We start from the raw sequence: 6,000 nt of genomic DNA on the forward strand, positions 1-6,000 counted from the left end.
TGCCTGAGGACTTTTTTCAACATTATACATTGCTGGTTAATGGAATATGAAAACGCTTTTGTAGTTTATTTCCTGATATATACTGTATATAAATTTTGAATTTAAAAGAATCAAGTAGGCCTATCTCGTCTTCTGGATGGGACCTATTAAAAAAAGAGTAGGCGATCGTTTCCTGGTGTGCTGATCTGGTAGGCCCTGCCGTAGGTCCATAGATGGCCTAATCCGATTTTGACACATCTCAGATGTTTGTGGAATATATGGCCCCTTATATGAGTGCTCATGCTTGGGGTTTTTAAATAAATGAATGCCAAATGTGATGATGTGCAGGTTGGGGAGGACAGGCAATATGGTCACGATTTTTCTCTTCCATGTGTAATCAACATTCAAACAGATCCTGTGGGCGATTCACATTATAACCCAGAACTAATTAATCTGGAACATACAGGTACTGGACACCATAGTAGTAGAGAGGCCATTGATGTTCAAGGCAAACTATCCACATTGTTTGATTCAGAAGCTGAAAGAGTTACATGGCAAGACCATGTTTGTTTTGGCCATGCAAATTAAACAAACAAAATGAACATTTCATATAATACTAATAATTTTAATCACTTTAAAATGTAAAGTAGAAGCATGCTATAGTCATGGATGTAGCATCTGCTTACATGTGTTGTGTCAACACCTCCAAGAAGCATCAAAAGCAAAGTATATCTTAACACATTACATAAGTTGTCCTTAATTTATCATCTGCTGGCACCTTTAAAGTATTCATCTACAGTTGACAGATGTAAGGTTCTTTTATTGAACTATCTAAAGTGGATGAAACATTACCAGTAGCCTACTTTTAAAATGGGAGGTATATTCATATGTCAGTATATGACGGTGAACTCCAAGACTATGCAAAGTTCAAACGTGTTATTTGTACTGGAAACAAATTTGAAAGTAATTGATTGCAAATGGTGTAAATGGAAAATCTCCCGCATACACAAAGGTATGTGTCAAGAAAATGTAATCTGCAACAACATAGATGAACAGCATTCCAAGCAGTCAAAGGTAGAAGAGGGGGTTAAATGCTGTAGAAGTGTTTATTAAGAACCTCTCTTAGAAAAAGTACAAAATAAAAGTCATAAGATCTGGAAGACAGCATCATGTTGCTATTGGCAGCTTTGTAAACCAACTAAAAGACACTTTAAGAATACATGTGGAAAATAATAATAAATCTTTTTTACATTTTGGCAAAAAGAAGTTGAACATTGTAAATAAAGAAAAAATAAGCTATTCACATCAGTCAGAGAGTATCAACAATAAGTTAACTTGGGAAAAAGAAGCTGATCACTCTAAATAAAAAAAAAGATGCTTTTCAAATCATTCAGAGAGTATCAACAATAAGTTAACTTGGGAAAAGGAAGCTGAACACTGTAAATAAAGAAAAAAGATGCTATTCAAATCAGTCAAAGAGTATCAACAATAAGTTAACTTGGCAAAAAGAAGCTGAACATTGTAAATAAAGAAAAAAGATGCTATTCAAATCAGTCAGAGAGTATCAACAATAGGTTAACTTGGGAAAAAGAAGCTGATCATTGTAAATAAAGAAAAAAGATGCTATTCAAATCAGTCAGAGAGTATCAACAATATGTTAACTTGGGAAAAAGAAGCTGATCACTCTAAATAAAAAAAAAGATGCTTTTCAAATCATTCAGAGAGTATCAACAATAAGTTAACTTGGGAAAAGGAAGCTGAACACTGTAAATAAAGAAAAAAGATGCTATTCAAATCAGTCAAAGAGTATCAACAATAAGTTAACTTGGCAAAAAGAAGCTGAACATTGTAAATAAAGAAAAAAGATGCTATTCAAATCAGTCAGAGAGTATCAACAATAGGTTAACTTGGGAAAAAGAAGCTGATCATTGTAAATAAAGAAAAAAGATGCTATTCAAATCAGTCAGAGAGTATCAACAATAAGTTAACTTGGCAAAAAGAATCTGAACACTGTAAATAAAGGAAAAAGATGCTTTTCAAATCAGTCAGAGAGTATCAACAATAAGTTAACTTGGCAAAAAGAAGCTGATCATTGTAAATAAAGGAAAAAGATGCTATTCAAATCAGTCAAAGAGTATCAACAATAAGTTAACGTGGCAAAAAGAAGCTGATCATTGTAAATAAAGGAAAAAGATGCTATTCAAATCAGTCAAAGAGTATCAACAATAAGTTAACGTGGGAAAAAGAAGCTGATCATTGTAAATAAAGGAAAAAGATGCTATTCAAATCAGTCAAAGAGTATCAACAATAAGTTAACTTGGCAAAAAGAAGCTGATCATTGTAAATAAAGGAAAAAGATGCTATTCAAATCAGTCAAAGAGTATCAACAATAAAGTTAACTTGGCAAAAAGAAGCTGAACACTGTAAATAAAGAAAAAAGATGCTATTCAAATCAGTCAGAGAGTATCAACAATAAGTTGGAATTTGTTTGAGATTTGTGGGAAGAAATGAATCGCCAACAGCAAATTGAGGTGGGTTTAGTGATATTTGGGCACCAGTGATGAGTATGAACTAGCAGAGATAAGCTACCTTGCAGTGGAACCTTATCGATTATTGATAAGTTCAACAAGTTGTCAATTGAAGGTGTTACAAGTAAAATTTCCCAATGTTGAAGTCTGACTTAACTTGGTTAATCAAAAAAGGGTGGTGCAGCATCATACTTCAAGCTACTGTAACTGGTATACTGTATCCATTGAATTGCATGATTTTCTTGATAACACAATTGAACAGATGATGTAAAAATTATCAATAATGTATTGAAATCAGTAACGTATACAACAACTATTTTGTTGAGTACACCAGTGTGCTACTTAGTGATTCTACGGCTGCAAGAGATACTTCCTAACACCAGTTACACACAAGAATTCATAACCACAATATAGTATAGATGGATGAACAATAAAAGGAAAAATGTTAAATTTAGTGTTTGATTTAAATTGAAATTGTCTATAACCTATTTTGTTTCAATTTAAAAATTAATTTATGTTAACGCAATAATAAAATTTAATGTTAAAAAGTATGAAAGAAATCTTATTTCAAATTTTCTTTAGCAGGTGATCATGTGTGTTGTGCGAGGACGAAATCCGATCATGGAAAACAAACATTGAACTGAAAGGATTTATTTGGTTGATACACTCGAATAAAGTCATAAATAGAGGTTCTTTAATGCGCACATTCAGGTTTAAAAGTTTAAATCTAAATTGCGGACATGGAGGCCGAAAGTCAGAAAAAAAGATCGGAGGATAAGGGAGGGAGAAACTACCAGAATTGGTAGAAGACCTCAAATGCGAGAACAATCAACAATCAGGCAAGGTGTTGTTAGCTTCTAGATTTAGACATGCGCTGATGAGCCAAATGTATTTTACAGCATGTCATGAGATAAGATAACCTATCCGAAAATAATTAATTATGATTCTGAACAACCTGTAAGATCATCAACTGAAAGAGAACAAACAGAAAAGGTAAAAAGCTGAAAATTATCTGAAAGACATTCATTCTAGAGAAGGTACTGTTCCATGAAAAGAAATGAAAAGAAAGTTTGCCAGCCAGTTAAAGTGCTTTAATCATTGAATTTGAAATATCTTGCCTTTAAACCGAGTTTGGTTAATCAATTTGTAGTGTAAATGTTTTAGCTTGGAAATTGGATATAAACATCTTCGTAGGATTTACATCCAAGTCATAGATTTCCCCTAAATAATTCAATGAAATATGCATAATTATTTTATAGCATAATTGTATTGTGGCAAAGCCTTTTAAACCCCAATATCTCATCCTGTTAACTTGTAAAAATTTTAATTTATGAGAGCAATGTATGTAGTTTTTCCACCAACTTGAAACTATTTTTATCAATTGTTTTTCGTTAATTCTGTAACATAAGCAGTTCTGGATATTAATGGTAGCAATTCTTGATCTTGTCCAGTATATTTTGGCCATAAAAGTCAAATAGAATCGAATGCAGTATCTCCGACTGAAACTCTCAAGGTGGATACATTTTCTAAGTAAGTAAGTACTAAGTATCTGAATTCAAAATGTTCATTTTCTGATTTTAAAATCCATCAACCTTTGTCCACGGCAATACGTTGATAGCCTGTCTGAAGGTTCTTGAAGGTTTTTCATATAAATGTTCCTGACCAGAAACAATATCACAAAAACAAACACATTTTCTTCTTACTTTTCCTCATCTCAATTCGTTTAGTTGAAAGATTGCGTTATGAAACAACTATTCCTCATTTCACATATAATATTTTTCCAAATGTTTTTCTTTCACAGTTAGTTTCACTAGGTTATTCTCTTCTAATGCAATATTTGATCCTTGCTCTTGATAAAACTTGCTGTTTTTAAATTTTTTTTTTTCTTATAAAGCATTTTTCTTGCTCTCTTCCTTCAACATTGCTTCAAAGAAGTTTATTCATCTTCTTGTCTTCTTTGTTTGCTAAACTTCTGAAGCTCACATCAGAAGGTTCTTGGCCTTCACCTGAAGTTTATATTGTAGTAATTCTTCACTCTCTTTTCAATGTTTCTTTAATGTATCCTTCCTCAAGCTTTATTCTAACAAAGTCTGTCATCAATTTTAGCAGGTTCAGTTTTACATTGCTTAACTCACTCAGTGGGATTACTTGCTTTGTATATAGTTTTTGCCTTTTTATGAGATAATAGGGTTTAACAGCAACACCATCAAATAATAAATATTATTACTTTTCAAAATAATTTTCAAAAATCTAATCAAATTATAGAATATTTTCTAAATTTGGCCCTCCCTATATTATGAAAATACCAATAACATTTACACTCCTTCCTTTATAAATTAGAACCAATAGTAATTTTAAAATAATGATTTAGCATAGTGATTCCCAAACGGCACTCTCATTGGCAATGCCCTTAGGACAATAACAATTTATGGGAGCTAAGAATACAGAAAAAATTGTAAATATACAGTCCATATGGAGGTACTGGTTCTTTTGTAGTCCTTTAGCAGAAAGGTTCTAATCAAGTATCACATGGGCAAAGCTACTGCACAGTAGTCAGCAGTGTAACTCGCAAAATGTGATGGTCTGATGTATTAAAGCTCAATTGAAGAATATAATGATTATCTTACAAGAGAAGGTTTAACATAGAACCCTGATATATCATGGCTACCAGAACACACTGGAACACTGGGGCAATGTAGTGTTCCATCATGGCAACAAAGTTATTTAGAAAGGGATAGTTTTATTGGTCAATGGAAGAAACAAATCAAAAATTGGATGACCCGGAGAGAAATTAGGTTATTAGTTGAAGAGAAGGAGGTGTGAAAGAAGGCAACACTAAAGAGGAAATTTGACAAATGTGACACATAAAGTAGGTGAGGTGATGGATGGCTGCTGTGGCAAGTGATATTTTTGGGGCAAAACAAATCTAATTTAGCAAATTTCATCCAACTTGATTGCAAAATCTAAATAGATGAGAACGAAGGCAAAGTTGTGGATTGGAAAAAGAAAAATCAAATGTTAAGAGATGTAGGTGTAGGATTCGTGGAAGAAATGGTATTGGAACTGCGTAGTCTTTTCTAGATCCAAGATATTTTTCAAATATTACCTTACCTGTTCAATTTTTTTTTTCCCCATCACATTGATGGCAAGTAATTGTCATCGATTTCGGTCAAATTTACAGTCAATTCACATGGCTCCTCCCAATACTAAAGAGTGGAAAGATATCGCTATCCAGTTTGAAAAAAAAAATGGAATTTTCAAAATTGTGTAGCAGCTATATGTGAATTGATAGTTGGAGATGAAGCATTTCTTTTCAGGCCTTTTTAAGGTAAATTAATATTTCAATATTGTTTAGTTAATATAGTATGGCAGAAAATGGTAGTGGATGACCATGTTTAAACCAGTTCATGCAAAGGAGATAGTGGGTGACCATAGGATAAATGATCATGGATTTATGGTTCAACGTTTTAGAGAAAAAAGACCAATGTATGAA

This window comes from Antedon mediterranea, chromosome 4 (genome assembly GCF_964355755.1).
Source record: "Antedon mediterranea chromosome 4, ecAntMedi1.1, whole genome shotgun sequence".
Lineage (NCBI taxonomy): Eukaryota > Metazoa > Echinodermata > Crinoidea > Comatulida > Antedonidae > Antedon > Antedon mediterranea.